The sequence below is a fragment of the Carettochelys insculpta genome, chromosome 8, assembly GCF_033958435.1.
Source record: "Carettochelys insculpta isolate YL-2023 chromosome 8, ASM3395843v1, whole genome shotgun sequence".
NCBI lineage: Eukaryota > Metazoa > Chordata > Testudines > Carettochelyidae > Carettochelys > Carettochelys insculpta.
The window spans coordinates 6692114-6710706 of record NC_134144.1 but is presented as its reverse complement, the minus strand read 5'-3'; the positions used below and the strand labels follow the sequence as shown (position 1 = coordinate 6710706).

General features: G+C 40.9%; 1 long non-coding RNA gene across 1 annotated transcript in view; it reads left to right on the top strand.

The window, feature by feature from the left end:
* The window catches only part of LOC142017230 (uncharacterized), a 33486-nt gene extending 15561 nt beyond the window's left edge, over positions 1 to 17925 (top strand). Inside the window, exons 2-3 of the long non-coding RNA XR_012646489.1 lie at positions 9763 to 9852; positions 17414 to 17925. This is a non-coding gene — a long non-coding RNA (uncharacterized LOC142017230). The remainder of the gene's footprint in view (positions 1 to 9762; positions 9853 to 17413) is intronic.
* Positions 17926 to 18593: the final 668 nt, after the last annotated feature.

The window sequence follows — 18593 nt, the reverse complement described above, 5'->3', positions numbered from 1 at the left end:
CATCAAGTCTCCTCCACTTCACTCTCTCGGAGGACAAAACTTCTAGCTGACCCCAGAGTACGCCAGTTTACACTGAGATAAAATGTGTAACCACATACAAAATATTGGTTAAACATCTACAGAATTTTGAGATATTAATTCCTGTTCCAGATCATTTCCCAAAGGCCGCCCCATTTGATTCAGACAAAAAATAAAAAAGTCCCTGAAGACCCTGTTAGGCTTATCTACAAAGTTTGTATTTTTCAAGGAAGGACAGCAAATTGTTCAATATTGTTTTTGAGATTTTTCCCGTCTGTTAGACAAATATCTGGAAATTTGTTAAGACTATAGTAAAATCTCCTGTAGTTCTTTTTTTTTTTTTGTATGAGACATACTGAAGTCATAGTTCATATCATTATAGTTTTGCCATTGAGAAATCCAAAAGCTATAAACTTGTTAAAAGAAAAGGGAAAAGGTCAGAGGTCAGATATGGGTGACTATCACCCCCTAGAGACAGGTGCCCTAAATACCTTTGAGGAACTCGGCTATAATAATATGGGCGAAATCCTGACCCCCCACTGAAGTCAATGGGAATTTTGCATTTGCCTTCTTTCAGCCACTATTTTACCTTATATTGATTCAGCAACAGATGCCTGGACCATTTTTTCTTTACATGGGCTTTTCTCAATTAAAGATCAGTCATTCCAGGCTATTATTTGTCTTCCCACCACACACCATAGTCTCTGAGCATATTCATGAATTCAAGAACTACATTCACTGTAACTGTGCAAATGCTTCCTCTGTGAGCAAAGCAGAATTATGTCTTGTGTGGGCTGGTTCCTGTATTCTCCAGTCTAAAAAAAAAACTTTCTCCATTGAAAGGTTTCAAGTAGGGGGAAGGCATCTCATTATTTTGAAGAAAAACAAAACATTTCCACTACACTTTGTCTTTTCTTTTTCTGTGGTGAGAGTCAGACACCTTACAAGTCTGCTATCAGTTTTTTCCTATTGGAACTGCATAGGCTCAGCGTAACTGACATGCAATAATACCATACATCTGCTCTTTGAAATGCACTGGGTAAAGTCAGTGAGACAGCCGTTCTTGCCTTTTATGGTAGCAAAGTAATTAACACCCCATGCAAACGTTCTTTTTAAAGTATGTGATGAAACAATACAATAAAGATATCTGTAGAATAGACCATTTTAATCAACAAAGGTCATAAACTCTCGAGCACTACAAAAACTGTAAAAAAGGAGAGCCTGAATTCAGCAAAGCAGCTAAATATATGCTTAGCTTTAAAGACACACTTAAGTCCCTTTGAAGCCAATGGGAATTTAAGTATCTGCTTAGATGCTTTTCTGAACAGTGAGGGACTGCTGAGTGATATTGTGCTGCACACAGAATTTTAAACAGTGATGGGTAAAACTTAAGAGAAAACGGAGGTTAAATGTATGCATTCAGTTAAGCCAAAATAGGAATAGGTCCAAAGGAAGCCTAGGGCTTAGATCAGTTCAGTGATGGAAGACCTATCCCATTGTCAGGCCTTTAGAGATCTTAGCAGTTCTCCCACTACAAACTACTCTAGCCTCTAGTTCTCCTTAACCTTTAATAAAAGAACTGTAGGGACAGACCCTCATCTAACTAAACGGGTGCAGATTCATCTACGTCAATGACCCTAAAACCCCTTTGAGAGCATTCCGACCTTATGCTCTGGCTTCTTTCAGATGCCAGATCCATAAAAATTTGATACGGCACTCAGATGCATACTCAGTGGGGCCTAAAGTCTTCGCAGAATCAGAGCCTTAGTGTGTGCACTATAATAAACTAGCCCATTTAACAAAATGGTGGAGATTGGCTTTAACGTATGTTAGCAAATACAAAGATTCATCTTTTACATGCGTAGGTACGACAACAGCTGATATGTCTGTGGGATCATCTCATGGTCAACCATCTCTGCAATAGGTGCACTAAGAAAGCAATGATTCAAAGGCTCTGGTTTTTCTCTTTAGAGAGTTAAACCACTTGTTGATGCTAATGGGATTGGCATACATATGCAAAAAGTAGAACAGACTCCATTGAAGTTCCACTTCGAACTCCTTCCACTTTATCTTTTTCAGACAGCCTCAGAGGAGTAGCTGTGTAAGTATGTAACTTCACCAAACAAAACAAAACACAGTCCTTTAGCAGCTTAAAGATCAAACAATTTTATTTATTAGGCAGCAATCTTCAACGGGTAAGGGTATGATGAAGTGGATCTTATCCACAAAAGCTCATTACTTAATAAGTAAAATTGTTAGTCTTTAAGGTGCTACAGGACTGCTTGTTTTTTTCAGACAGATCCTTAATACTTTTCATGACTTGCAAATAGAGGGATTCAATGCAAGAAATCATGATGCCTTATCATAAATTAACATATGACACTTTACTCTGGGATTTTACACTCAAGATGTATGAGTTACTTATATTTCTGCTTTTCTTTTTGGGGGGGATCTACTCTACCCTAAAATTCTTCTTTCTTTCTTTTTAAAATTCAATACAGTGTTCAGTTTCATTAAATGTTTATGATCCTATTACAGGATACATTTTTAGATGACTGTAATAAAAAGGAGTTGATAAAACTTCATTATCCGTAGTGCCAGAGGATGAATAAAATCTTATATCTACAAAGTTTGTCCATAATATTTGCTGCAATAACTCTTCAAAAGAGCCAACACGGTAACTAGCATTAATATCACAAAAATGACACAGAGTGGTCTTGAGATACTAGGAGCACAAAGGACGTGGAGGAAACAATACTCAGATAGACTTTTATTGTTGTTGCATTAATAACATGGAGGCAGCATTTTTTAGTGCATTACCGTGGTAGAACATAGTATATTTTGCCATGAGCTAACAATCATAAGAGTGGTTTTATGCTCGGTGCAGGGCTGTAGAATTAATGTGGCCCTTTCTAAAAAATCTGCCATCATTTAAATCATTTATCAAAGAGAGGCAGGTAAAGTCTCAAAGTATCAAAAAAATCAGGCCTATGAAATTGCACTTGGATCATCTTGAAGTTCTAATTGGATGCAGAAGGAACAAGATTTCAAAAACCCGAGAAAGGTTTGTTTTCACACCTTTAAATTCTCTAAGAAAAGACGACTTCATTTTTTTTTCTTCTAGCAGATAAGAAGGAAGAGCTATTTGAGTGAAATCCGTTTCCCTATTTGCTTTCTATAAATATTATAACATTGCAAAATGTTGTACCGTCTTCAGCTGCAAAACGCACCAGATCCCACCTATGACATTTTAAGAGCCCAATTCTGTTCAGAAGATGAATTCATATGGGACATACCCCAGAACATTTATTATACCAGCTTAATTAACAGGCCTCAGTCTAATTTGCTGCAGTTGAGTCCCTCCATTTCTGCAGACAACGGGTGGAGCAAATGGAGAGTTTAAGAGTGAAGGAGTATGTGAAGGAGAGGAGTTTGGAGCTATGCAGTGGGAGACATGATCGAGGTTTAACTCTCCCCACTTCCCTCAGACACACACACTCCCAGCCTCTAACGTACATTCCCCATCCACTTCCTTGTTTCTGCTCTCATTCAGAAATGCCCCTCTTGGCTCCAAGCAAGAGATTTTGCTTTTTATACCCAACTCTCAAAACACTAAGGGGTGATGAGTTTGCATCCCCTTTTGACAAATGGTTCACAAAAAAAGGTTCATGTTGGCTACTGTTTCCAGCTATATGAGTTAGCACACATCTCCTCTGCCAACTTTTGTGGCACAGGTATACCAGTCAAGGGTGTGAAGAGGTATAATACCTGACTGACATAGGGCTGCTAACAAAAGCCCCTTATGTAGCTGCTGTTATCCTTGCAAAACTGGAACAGTTTGGAAGTGAAATAAACTATACCATCCAAAGGGCAGTTTTGCTGATAAAAGTTAAACCTCTCTAATCTGGAACTCTCTCGTGGCAACATCCATAATCTGGCATTATTTTAGTTAGCCAGACAACCACGTATCACGGGTGTTTCCCACAGTTTCATAAGTTTGTTTACAACCACCAGTCCTGGCTCTTATTTTTCTGTGCTGTTATTTAGCTCTACTTTACCCCTAAATATCTTCTGAGAGTCCAGTAAGTGGTTGACATGTTGGTAAGGTGCTAGACAATATTGACCTCAAATAGTCTGGCAAATTCTCTGGTTCTGCACCAGTCAGGTCCTGAGGGTGCCAGATTAGAGAGGTTCAACCTGTATAAGCACCGTCCACACCAGGAATGTCTGCCTGATACAGTATGGTGTAGGCTCATGCGTCTCATACATTAGCTCTGGCATTCATTTACTGACAGCCCAAGTAAATCTTTTTCTCAGAAACAAAGAAGATATCTCTGATAGGCATGTGGCCTAGACTTCCTTGTTTTCATTAATTAGCAATGAAAAGGAATGTAGACTAAAAATAAAGCTCTATGTGTTCTGGGTAAAGTTAACCTGACAGTTACCTCACCACTGAGTCTGAATGTGGCACGAAATGGACTCCATGCATTTCAAGAAAGTGGTTTTCTTTCGTTCAGCTATGCTGCACCCAGCCTTGCTAGCCATTAACATTCAGAAGTCATGAGTTCTAAAAGCAGGAGATAAAAGCAAACATGATTTTTAAGACAAAACCCTTTGCCTGCTTTTAGAAACTCTCCTGTATATTCAGGTCCCATTTTCAAATGTTGTCTGCAAATCTACTTTTAATATAAAATAAATAGTGAAATCTTCACATGCTCAGACGATATCAGCAAATTTTGTGAAACCTGTAATAAAATGATGAGAATTAGTAAAAGTAGAAGTTCCCTGGATGTTCCATTTTGTACAAGGGAGATAGTACACTGAAATGCAGATGATTCCTGATGCATGAAGTTGCAGGTGATCATATAAGTAATAAGGGGGTAATATATTATGATCAAAAATTTATCTTTGTACATGCATGGTCGTAAATAAGTAACATCTAGAAATGGGACACAAACCGAAACTGTGGGTGAAACAGGCTTCAATTTTGAAATTTGAATCCAGATTGAAATACTATAGCTTCATTTCAATCTACTGACTGAAGGAATTCATGCAGCTTCTTGGGTGAAAAAAATGAAAAGTTTTATTTCTTTTTTTTCAATCTGTTTTCTCGAAAAGACATTTGCAGTGGAGAAAAGATTTTGATGTAAAAATGTTGACCAGCTGAGTCATTTGCATTTTGAAAAAACTATGTTAGAATTTGGGTGTTTCCTTCTCCACCCCAAGTGATGGAAAGAAGCATTTTAAACCAACCTTGGAACAATTTTTATATGAACTACCAAACTGGACTGTGCCTCTGAGTTTTAACTTTAACTTTTGTTCAAATTAGCCTTGTTCAAGCTCTGTGGGGTGGAGACGGGGAAGGAGGTTGCAGTGGATGTCTGCTAAGGCCTTTTGTGAGAGCACAAAGGGTAAAAATTTAGTGTCTAGTATTTCTGAAACCACCACAAAGCTGCTGTGTTAAAGAGGATGTTGGTCTCCCACATATGTTATTTCACACCTGTTAGCTTGCAATGTTAACTGTATCCAATTAGTTTCTTTCCCGTTGCATTTGTGGTTAGCAACAAAAACACCAAACCCTCTTTAAGCAGTGGGTTTATGCTTAGACTTTAGACTAACATATATTGCTTTGAGAACTCTATCAGGAGGGACAGTGACCTGAGTGCCTTAGTGTTTATTGCAGAATTCCTCAAGGACCTTAGGGGGGCATGAAATTTCGTAAAATAGACACAGCTTGATGGCTGCTGGGTGTCAGGCTCATCCATCTAATTAAAAATGCTAAAAAATACATTACTGCTTTTTATGTGTATGTATTCACATTTATATACCAATTAATAATGTTTTAACATACTGCATATTTATTTTCTTACACGTGCCGAAAGTTTGATGGTTTTTTTTTTCTTTTGGCTTGTGAACATAACCAAAATTTCCATCAGTTTGGATTACACTAGACAGGTTGTGGGAGGACCGTGCTAATTGCAGAGATGAAAAGTGAGGCCTAATGGGATGATGCCCAACCTGCTTTCTGGAGATTTGTGTGTCAGGAGAAGCCAGGAGTGGATTATCAGTGAGGATGGCAGAACAGTGACCGAGTGAGAAACAAAAAGAAAATGAGCAGTAAAAAGCAGGAAGAGGAAAGAGAATGCATTCCTAAAAAGAACTGAACATGCTTGCTGGGCATTTGGGTTTGCATTTTCAATGGAGTCCATAAGGATTTAACATCTGAAGCTGTTCTTGGCTCTACTTCGAACTCCTTCCACTTTATCTTTTTCAGATATCTTGTTCTTGGCTCTGGACACTTTCAATAATCAAATTTCAGTTTAAGTGAGCAACTAATCAGCTGGTCTTGTTTCTCCATCCCGCCCCCCTCCCCAAACCAAAGAGCCACAGAGATGGACACAAATAAATCCTTTACATCCAGTACAGGTTGCGCCCCTCTAGTCCAGCACCCTTGGGACCTGACCAGTGCTGAACAAGAGGATTTTCTGGACCACAGGAGGTCAGTATTGTCTAGCAGCATTACCAGCACTTCCCCTGCTTACTGGGCTCTTAGAAGACATTTAGGGGAAATTACAGCTAAATAACAGCACAGAATATTGAGAGCCAGGACTGGTGACTGGAAACAAACTTTATGGGACCACAGGAGACTTGACTACACACAAGGTAATTGGCCGCCCAGCCAACTAAAATCATGCTGGATTACGGATGTTCCCACATGAGAGCGTGCCAGACTGCAGAGGTTCAACCTGTATTGTTAATAATGTTTGTTGGAGGAAGCCCTTTATTTTTTGGAGTAAAACACAGATTCAAGCTTCCTAAATTTTCAAGCTTGAGAACCTTGAAAGAACGTGTCTGCCAATAACTGAGGGAAGGTTGGTGTCACCCCCATGGCATGTGTGAGCACCAGGCTGCAGCAGGGCGTAGGCTTTGCCCCTTATCAGATAGAAGTGCTGGTGTAGGACTGAACCTTTTGAAAAATCCAGTGTGAGCAGGTCCAGATACACTCTGCAGGCTACACATGGTGCAGCTGCTGTAGTGAGAAGTGCTAGGGTTTGTGAAATATGTGCAAGAATCTCCAAGCGCTGTCATGCTTGCAGAGCGTATGCAGTGTGGTACATTTTCTGCATCTGAAACAGGAGGGACACTTGGAAGCACCCTGTACCATTGTCACCAGTTCAGTTCTGCTGGTGTAAAAGAGCATTAACTGATGATGGCCTGGGTAATACAGTACAGCAGTATGTTTCAGGCATCTCCCTATGTTCAAACACTGTGGCTACATCTACACTAGAGAGTTCTGTTGACAAAACTTGCAGAGCATCTACACGCAAAATGCGTTTTGTCGACAGTCTGTTGACAAAACTTGGCACTTCCAGTGACGGCGTTCTGCGTCTCCACGATGAGGAATAACGCCTTTGTCAACCGTTTCTGTTGACAAAAAAGCCATGTAGATGCTCCAGGGAGCCCTCTGTCAACAGACAGGGTTTCCCCTTCACCGGGCAGCCCTGTTTGCTGAGCTTCTGTTTGGCAGTTCAGCGGAGAGGGTGGCTGGGCAACTTAGCCACTTTCTGTTGACAGAGCAGATTGCTCTTTCAGTGTGCTTTTGTGTGTGGACGTGATCTGTCAAAAGAAGTTTTGTGGGATGATCTCTTCCGACAGTAACTTCTGTCGGCAGATCACTGGCTTGTAGATGTAGCTCATATGTGGCTTTTACAGTTGACATTTCACCAATGTTCACTTGCCTGGTCTCCCTCCCTGTTACTGAATCCAGCCACAGACAGTAAAAAGCTTCTCAGCATATCACACTTTATGTGAAACAACGAGACTTGCTTACAGCCCCTGCACCCCCTATGGTGCATTCAACACGGTTGAAGAGAACCTTGTTATTAGAAATTCTTGTACAGCAATTTTTTCCATTACAGGAAGTGCAACCAGGTGGGAGTAGTGAAGTTAGTGTGGTGGGGGAGAGGAGTAGCTGGGAGCAGCATGGTTTGCATACCTCTCCCCAGCCTTGCCTCCTCCTACAAGTTTGGAGATGTATTTTCAAAGCAGCTTTCTGTGCTCCTCTGCATGCCTTGGTTTGGGCGTAGAAAGAGTGCAGCTCACTGTGAGGGAGAAAGGAAAGAGGTATCTGAGGCTTATCAAAGTACCATCCTTCCCCGTCTGAGTTATTCTCCAGAAACATTGAACCAGACATGGAAAATAGGCCTTTTTGATATATATCCAACTTACAGACCAGCGTCAACAAGTTACTGTCAACCAACTTGTGAACACTTCCATGTTGTGAGATTTTTGATAAAAATCATACAAGTTGGTGTCACTGAATTTGTCTTCTACTGCCTTGGCAGCCTCGTCTGTGGGGGTGGAAGATTTACTGCAAACCCACTGATCTAGTTTTTTCTCTCCCCTCGTTATCAGTGCTATTTACATCAGCATCCTTCACAAGCACTCGGAGATTCTCGTAAGACATGTTTTTACAACTGTGTGTGGGAATGCTCCTTGCTCTTGCTCAAAAATTCCCCAGTGGCAGACATCAAGGGCCCTTTTAAGCTCTGACTCATTGTTCTTATGAAATATTTGTATTACCATAGCACCTGGGAGCCTTAAGTCCTGAACCAGGACCACACAGCACTAGGTGATGTACAAATCCAGGCAAAAAGACAGCCTTTGCCCTGGGATAGGAGCCGGGTGTAAGGCAAGGGACAACAGATTTCTATAGAGTGATGGGGTGCACAAATAAGTAACGAGCTACTATTGTTCAGTGTGATAGGCTTGGTTCACCAGCAACCGAATAGTTGCAAGATTTTTGTTAGCACCATAGCAAAGAATAGTTTGAGGAGGGATTTGAAGGTGGGTAATGCAGTGGCTTTGCAGGTGGGTACAGCAGGGTATGTAAACACTTTCCTACCGTTAAGCGTTGAGTAATCCCATTGAGGACCATGAGGTTAACCACGTGCTTGAGGATTAGGCATGTGCTAAACTACTGTCCCAAATGGGGACCTTTAAAAGTATGAAAATGATAAAAGTCCTGTCTTTGACTAAGGTTGTTGAAATACGAATCCTCTTGTAGCAGTTGAGCATCTGCCAGAATTGGTGTTCAGAGCAAGCTGGTGAAATCTGCTCCAGGAAATGCACTGTGGAGGCAAAGATAAAATGAATCCATTCAAGCAAAACTTGGGGACAGGAAATTGCAGTGGGGAACATAGATGTTGTGAGGTGTATACAATACCCTGTGGGATTTCTCAGACTCAGGCCCAGCCTTAGGCCAAGGTAAGCAAGGTGGTTGCATTGGGCCCTATGACTTCAAGGTCCTGTGCTCCAGTTGACCACAGCAACCACCTCCCACCGGCCAGGGCCCGACAGCAGCACACCCCATGGTCCACAAGCACTTGGCCAGACCTACTCAGACTCCCAGGCATCTCCCTGCAGACCTTGCCTCTGTCTGGTCTTTTCTTTTAACAGCAAGAAGGGGATTTTCCCCATTTGTTGTTGGTGTCAGAAGGAACAACTCCAGCCCAGGTGCTCAAAGGTACTGAGGTGATTAACTGCCAGTGGCTTGAATGGGAGTTAAGTGCCTAAATCCCTTTGAGGATCTGGGCTCCTCTGAGTAAACTGCAACTCCGGACAGTGCCAACCATTTGTGCTACTGTCACTTGTGACAGCCTGATTTGGATTGCTTTTAATTATTTTTCTGCCCTTCTGTTCAGAAGATGATGAACTTTCATGATCACACACTTCATTTTCCAGTTGCAGGGACTGGATGGAATATTCCAATGGTCAAGCTCAGAGGGCCTCCTGGAATGAACCTCCATTTATCTTGTCCTCGTTAGCTCTGAGGTAACCATTTAAGAGGGAGAACTCCACCATACTTTGTTCTGTATGTCCTGTGTGCAACGAACAAACTGCTACTGAGGCATATTTAGAGAAAAAAAGATTAAACAGTTGCAGTGCCCTACTGATGTACAATGTATATACAAGTTAATGAGTCCAGATCTACACTACAAACTTATATGGGTGTGGAAAATCCATACCCCTGTGTATCATAGCTATACAGGTTGAATCTCTCTCACCCAGCACCCGTGGAACCCGACCGATGCTAGATGAGAGAATTTGTTTAATCATGGGAGGTCAATATTGTCTAGCAGCGTTACCAACACTCCCACAGTTTACTGGGCTCTGAGAAGACATTTAGGGGTAAATTACAGCTAAATAACAGCACAGAACTTTGTGAGCCAGGACTGGTGGCTGGAAACAAACTTTATGGGATCACAGGAAACTTGGCCACACCCATGATAAGTGTTCATCCAGCTAACTAAAATCAAGCCGGTTTATGGATGTTGATGGATGAGAGACTGCCAGATTAGAGCGGTTCAGTCTGTACTGACCTAATCCTGGGAAAGTCCTATGTTGAAGGGAGCACTTTCCCACAGACTTAGCTGCCACTTCTAGAGGAGGTGGATTAACTATGGTGTGGGGAGAAGCGCTAAAGCACCACAGTGGAGCAGCTGCAATGCTGTACATGAAGACAAACACTCGATCCATCCTGGAGGTTTGTCTTCCAATCAGACAAATGAAACACAGTCCATGCTATTCTACCCATTCAGAGTAGCGCCGAATTCAGCCCATTGTCTCATGTATTGTTATGAAGAAGGGTTCAATCAAGCCCTGCTTCCTTAAAATAAGACAGCCTCATGTTCCAGAGAATGAAACTCCTTCTACAAACAAGGCATGCAGACAGTCATTTTAATGACTATACTTTTCTGTAAGGTTATCAGATATTTTAAATAACATATCATTTTAACAGAAGCCACTGCCATCTGTGCTTTCCCAATTAGGAATGCAAACAAATATGTATTTTACAGTAACATCAATAAAATGTAACACACAAGTGATTTTTTTTAAAATGAGAAACCAGGGAACCAGCTATTTTTGAAACCGTGGAATTCCCTGCACAAAGACCTTTTTCGTTGCAAGAAAAATAACCTATGCCACAATTCCACGACATTTCTGTTAGTTCTTCAAACCAGACATACTTAAATGCATTTTATAATACAGTGTCTTAAATGTACCTTTTCCCTTTTTATCATTTTAGTGAGATTAGGGTCTCATTTTTCACAAGTAATTAATAATGAGGAACTTCTCCAGTACTGCATACTCTGTTTGTGACTCCTTCAATGAGCTTAGTTTTCAGAGGGATGGTACTCATCACTTATGGAAAATCAGCCCTCTTTAATAGGTTTATGATTGTCTACTCACAAACAAGCTAGCAAAAATAAATGGTCATTTTCAAAAGATTGGCCTACTGTGTTATTAGTCCATTCATTGTTTGTGAGAGGGTGTTTTTCACAGTGGTCTGCAGCTCAAAGTATTTCTATAACATTTTTGTAATGGGATTCTGAGCCTAAATCTGTGCTTAGTCCACACAGCCATGTCCCTGTGGTTATGCAGAGCTCTGAGAAGGGTCAAGTTCATAATGAAAAATGGATAAGAAATAGAGATTCAATTCTAAGAAACTAGAGTGAAGGATAGTCCTCAGCCTGAAGACTTCATGGGCTAAAACCATTAGAAAACTTTCCTTTGTTGTTTAAATTAGAACCTAGCTGAGGGTTTGATCAGGGCAGTCTTCAAGGCAAAGTCACAGGGATATCAGAGTTCAAATGCCAAGACTTGAGGAGGCCTTTTTGAAGTCAGTGAAGTCAGAATTTTATTCCAAGTACATTGCTATAGTATATAGGGTGTTACAAAAATGTGCAGTCTGATATGTGCAGTCCTGGAAAGCACTGAAATAAATGCAGTTGTGTTGCTTACAATGTGTGGCTATTATCCAGCATTGGTTCTTTTGTTAGAGCTATACACAGCAGTTTTCTGAGTGCATTCAGTGCTTAAGACACTTTTGAAAGTGGGACGTAAGGTAAAATTTCCCAAAATGCTGAAGTCTCATATGTGCCTAAGTCCCATTTTCAAACATGTCTTAAGCATTTTTGGGGGCTGGATTTTCAAAGGTACGTAGACAGCCAAGACTGCAGATAGACTCCCAGTGGAATTTTCAAAATTGCTTCACCTGCTCAGATGCTTTTGAAAAATACAATACATTTACATTTTCAGGCGCCTTCATACATTTGAAAATCTGGTTATAGAGGGGCTTACGAGACTTTAAAAATGACAGGCTCCAGAGCTTCAGCTTTTTTGAAAATGTTACCCTAAGTCCCTGCCAAATTAAGGTTCTGCAGAAAGATATTTTTGTCAGAGTGCAAAAAGCCATCTGAAAATTACTCAGAACACACGGCCTTCACCATTATTTATAGAGATATAAAGACAAGTGCAAAGTACTTCACTTGGAAAGGAAAAAAATCAAATGTGCAACTACCAAAGGAGGAATAACTGGCTACACAGTAGTGTTGCTGCAAAGAGTCACAAACTAAAAATAAGTCAATATGATGCCGTTACCAAAAAATGGCTAATATCATTCTGGCATGTATTAAATAGGAGTTTTGTATGTAAGATATGGAAGGTAACCATCCAACTCTACTCAAACCTGGTGATGCCTCTTCTGGAATATTGTGTCCTGTTTTCAGCACTTCACTTTGGGAAGGATGTGGATAAATAGGAGAGATTGCAGAGGAGAGCTACTAAAATGATAAAAGATAGAGAAAATCTGCTGTGGTGAGGAAAAATTAAAGAAGCTGGGGTTGTTCAGCATTGACAAAAAAAAGAAAGAAAAATAGCTGAGGGGGAATCTCGTAACAGTCTTCAAATATGTTATAAAGAGGATATGACCAATTGTTCTCCATAGCCACATAAAATAGGACAAGAAATATTGGGCTTACTCTTCAGCAAGGGAGCTTTAGGGTTAGCTGTTAGGGGGCATTTTCTATCAGGGGAATTGAATGCTAGAATAGGCTTCCAATGGAGGCTGTTGAATCCTCATCATTAGAGGTTGGTAAGAAGAGGTTGGAGAAACACCTTCCATGGATACTCTAGGTCAGTGGTACTACATCTAAGGGGTCTCTGAAAGACAGACTGAAATCTGTCAGAACAGAATTCAACTATGCATTCAGACAATAGATTCCCAAAGGAGTCTGCACCTACATTTGAAATTTCCAAGAGGGTCTGCAAATGAAAAAGGATTGAGAGCTCCTGGTCTGAGTTTACTTGGTTTCATCTCTGCTCAGGGGCCTGGACTAAATAATCTCTTGAAGACCAACAACTCTGGATTTCTCTGATCATCTACGTCCCTTTCCTCTCCTTGTCTAATATAGAAAGGGACTGCATAACTTCCACAGATTCCACAGCTTGAAAATTCTCTCCACACAAAATCTCTCCACAATCCTCCACACCTAGAGGCTTATGATAGAACAAGAAGTGATGAGCTTAAATTGCAGCAAGGGAAGTTTAGGATGGACAATAGGAAAAAAATTAGTGTGTGTGTGGCGGGGGGGTTAATTACTGGAATAAATTGCCTAGGATGGTTGTAGAATCTCCATCATTGGCAATATTTAATAACAGGTTAGATAAATATCTAACAGGGATGATGTAGATGGTGGTTGGTGACGTCCAGGGACTGGACTTGATGACTTCTTGAGGTCCCTTCTGGTTCTATGGTTCTTTGCGTCCTGTGCTTGCTATGCTCGTAGCAATATTCTATGATTCTGTGAAGGCTTCCTTCAAGAGCTTTGGTACGACACACAGGTGTCTTCTGATGCCCAGGAAGCTCTAACTGTGACTAGATAGCCTCTGCCCCAAAGGGACAACAGGCAAAGGATGTGAGAGGAAACCAACTGATGCGACTGGCCCAACGTCAGTGGCAGTGCTGAGGACAGAATGCTGACTCTGAGCTGAGTGCCCTCTATCCCTGAGCACATGGCCTCTCTAGGGATATTTATTAGCTGGAAGCGGAGAAAACAGCAGGAAACAGCAGCAAGTTGCAAAACAGTCTGTGTTGGTAGATCCAAGCAGCTGTAGCCTTAATTTAAAGGCTCCGTCCCAGTGAGGCACAACAAGGGAAAAGATCCTGTTAAAGGGCAGAATGGAAGATGAGTCACTGCTGTGCCTGCTGCTGCTCTGAGGCACAGAGGACTTTTGGAGAGAGAGCAGCCTGCACCAGACCCTCTCATTGCAGATGATTATCAGACTGATAAGTTTACACTGTGGCTGCTCTTTGCAGACTGGGGAGATGTTTGAAGTTTGAGGGGAGCCGTTAAAAAGCCTTCATTCTGCTGCAGCACAGTTTCAGTCTGCGGTCAGTCACTTATTTTTTTTTTTTCCACACAACTGTATCTCAAACTGTTTTCTATCACCCTCTCCCCACCCCTGCCATCACCTGAAACAAAACAAAACAAAATAAAAACACAAAAGCACCGCCTGCGACTGCTAGTGAGCCAGCCCCTGCGTATCTCGTGCTTAATGCTCTGAGGACTCTCCCCCTAGGAGCTCTTTGTGGTTTTGGACTTACTAAATAATAACGCAACACAGAAAACACACAAAGCCACAGTTCTCTTTGAGAACTACACAGCTGATCAGAAGCTGGGCTGCAATGAGAAATGTAGCATAGTTTGTCATTTTTCATGTCGCTTTGAGGGGGTGCTTCATTAGTGTATTGAAGGCTGGAATACAGATGAAGCATTTTCAGTGCAAAGTGAAGGGGTCAGTTTTAATTATAAATCATGTTTTGTAGTATTTAGCAGTTATTTTGGCATTTTACGTTGAAACCCTTCACAGATATTAATAGTCCAATATATAGCTATTAACTAATAATTGTGTGGAATATTTAAGTATTATCTTTAAGGCTATGTCTAGAAGGCAGGTGCAGGATACAGCAGTATCCTCAAATAGCTGCTGGCACCTATGCAATGCGCCCATTGTCTTGAACCAGATTTCAAGGTAACAGGTGCGCTATTCCAGCATCTGTGTACACCTCATTACATGAGGAGTACAGGGATGCTTTGAAGCGGGGCTTTATTTTGGTATGCGGTGCTGTTTAAACAGTGCCACGTGCCAAAATAGCCTATTTTGAAATTACTCAAAATAAGCTATGTGATAAGCAAATGGCATAGCTGATTTCAAGGTTAGGGCACCATATAGACACAGCCTAACTGAGACTTAGGTGAACTGAACCTGAACTTGTGAGATCTCTCAGTTTCTTCTTACTGGGTTTTGTGCAGACAGAACTGTTCAAATTTTCCTTCTGTTTAGGTCTATTGTAATAGGCAAGACAATGTATATAAAGTACTTACATTATCTTGTAAAAATTAGATTATTATTTTTTCCATCATAAGATTTTATAAAGTTATTGAATTGAATATATTTCTTTATTACTTTTAGGACTTGAATGTGAGAGACTGAACTCTGGGTCCCAGCTACTTTTCTGTGAGAAGTGGGATTTGTTTGTTTGATGTTTAAGATACTGGAGAAGGGCACTGAAGTTACACTACCGTTCTGTGCTGCCTTAGAATTCTGGGCCTGTAACTTCTCAGCTTAGAAGCAGGCACGGCTTTGTTACCATACTAGCATATATAGAAATGTAGGCCAAAATTTCCAACTAAGGTGCCTAAGATTAGCAATGGGAGGTGTGAGTACTCAGCACTTTTGAAAATGAGCCACTGATATTAAAATGCCATTTTCCATGCACCACCAGACCACTGGTCTATCTAGTCTAGCATCTTGCCTTTGAAAGTAGCGAGTACCCAGTGCTTGAAAAACAATGAACTTCCTAACAATGCACCGCTCCAGTTTTTAAGTATTTTGTATGGAGAAAAGCAGGAAAGTAGCACTTTAAAGACTAACAAATTAATTTCTTAGGTGAGCTTTGGTGGGACAGACCCACCTGGTCTGTCCCACCAAAGCTCACTTAAGAAATTATTTTATTAGTCTTTAAAGTGCTACTTTACTGCTTTTTTCTTTTGATAGTATGTAGACTAGCACGGCTTTGTCTCTATTACTAATCAATTTGTATGGAGAAATGTATCTAAACCCATTTTTTTGGTGTTGACATATAGTGCCCCATTGTTTCCCTTACTCCCCACTCTGTTTTCTTTCTCTTGTTATATGCTTAGATTGCAAGCTCCTTGGGGCAGGGAGTGCCTTTTAGTTGTGCGTTTGTACAGTGGGTAGCACAGTAGGATCCTGGTCTGTGACTGGCACTTCTACATGTTATTGTAGTACCATTAATAATTCCTCGTGCTCACAGGCAATTATTTTATGCTCCAAGCCATAATACTGAATGATAGCTTAGAAAGCGCAGCTGGAATCCTGGTTAGCTGGTCATATGCCTGGGCATTTCATTTTCAAATTTCACTCCTTTAGTAAAATCCATATATTGTATTTTTGATATGGAGACACAGACACAAATCACGATTACAGTCAACCCTAGATTTAACAGACCCCATTTTACAGAGGACAGAAATAAAGGACGCTCTCTACCACCTACCCCCACCCCCCGCCTTGCTCCCCAAATAAATACTGGCAACATGCCAAAGCCTCTGGAGCTGCTGCTGGCACTGGAGCTGCCAGGGCCACCACAGAGTCTGGGGCAGCCAGGGCTGGAGGAGCCACTGGCGTGCCTGGGCCCATAAGCTCTCCTCCCACGGCCCCATGTGCACAGAACATGTTGGTGCCCAGCTGCTGCTGCCTGCAGTGGCGCTGAGCAGCAGCTCTGGCATTGGAGGCTGCTGTCCAGTGGTAGGCTGGAGTTGGCAGCTGTGCTCTTTCTTCGTGTGGACGTCTCAAAGCCAGGGGGCTGGCGGAGCTGCAGCGCTGAGCACGCTCACAGCCATGGGAGATGGAAGAAGCCAGGCTGGCATGCAGCTCCTCTCCTGGTAATTAGGAGAGGGAGATGGAGCTGTGAGGGGAGGAATGGGGCAAGAGGAGGTGAAGGGAAGAGTGGGGCAGAAGATTGGAGTGATGGGCTGAGAAAGTCAGTGCATCATCATGCCGTATAACCATTTGGATATAAAGGACTTTTGGCATTAATGGACAACCCTTCCGCTCATTAGTCTGTTAAATTGAGGATTTACTGTATATTTATACACGTTGTTAGAAAATAGAATTGTTGTGTATGTGTATATAGATAGATGGATAGATAGAGAGATAGCTAGTAATCAAGTATACATGTATAATGAAGGAAACCCAAAATATGATTAGCAGTTACACTATATTCGTGTGGTGACAGGTCACCAATATACATCTGTAGCTTGTTTTTTTTATTTTCCCAAGTATATATTTGTTAGACAGTAGGTGGGCATGTTATGCATTGAACAAACGTATTTATTTGCTCACTTACACATTACCCACAGACCTAGGTCTTCAGGGACAGCATGCAACATTCTCAGCTAACATCTCTAGATAGCCACCTCTTTAAAAAACAACAAAAACCCAATGTTACCTTTTCCTTCTTCCACAGGTGGCACCTAGGATTCGCCAAGGGCAGCAACTGAAAAATTACATTGGCTATAGTCAGTCCTGGAGTCATGGCAGTTTTAAGGTTTGATCTCCATTGAACAATCATGGTGAGATAATTCTCTCACAGTGGATAGCTGGGATTCCCTATGTGTGATGTCACAAACCATATTTTCTAAGTGACTTCTTATATTTTCCAAAAGATGAACTGGGATTTAAATTCAAAAATATAATTAAATTAAATAATGACTAAAGCTCTTTTGGAAGTTTAGGAGTTTAAATCCCAGTTACAGGAACACAAGCTTTCACCTTTCTTGCAAAGGTTCCTTAAACCTAACCTTTTGTGGATCCTTTAAAGAACACGAAAGTAATTTAGTGTTTTTGCTCATTAAATCCACTAAGCAGCAACCTGCATATATGCTTACGTACCTTCAAACACATGACTCCAATAAGACCACTCATGTACTTCAAGTTAAGCACATGCTAAAGTATTTTGCTGAATTGGGGATCATTAACTTTTTGGCTGAGACTTCAAACAATAGCAGTAAGCATCATTTTTCATGGCAACCATGTATTTAACAATTAAATGGCAAACACTGTAAAATATCTCTATGTATTTTGACTTCATGTTTGAGTTGTATTTTGCAAAACTATAACTAAAATTAACTTACTACACACAGAGAGCTGCCATTGCACTTGCTTCTACATTTCCAAACTTATCATTTCCAACTATTTCAATTGACTTTAAGATGTACCTCTGAACATTACTAGCTACTGTCATCCAGACAGTAACAATTTGCTCTTTTGAAAACCCTTTTTCAGTTTCAAAATCACTAATAAAAACTACATTTCAAAAGAGATTTTTTGAAACCTAAAAAATTTCAACCTGCCTGTCAAAAACCACGAAAAAAGAGATATTTATCAACATATTGCACGGGGAAGGGAAGATGGTGTATGCATGTGATGGGATATAGCCCTGTAATTACACCTTACACACTATTATAGTAATCTTTACACAAAGTATGCCTTGTAAACTGTTATTTGAAAACTCATTATTAGCGAGACATTATTTGTCTTGATAAAATGTGTGTGGCAACACTGTATGTGAAATTGTAAGATTTCCCTGTATGATGCTATTAATTCATGTTCCAAAAGCCACAGCCCTGCCCAAGCTGGGGTTGGCA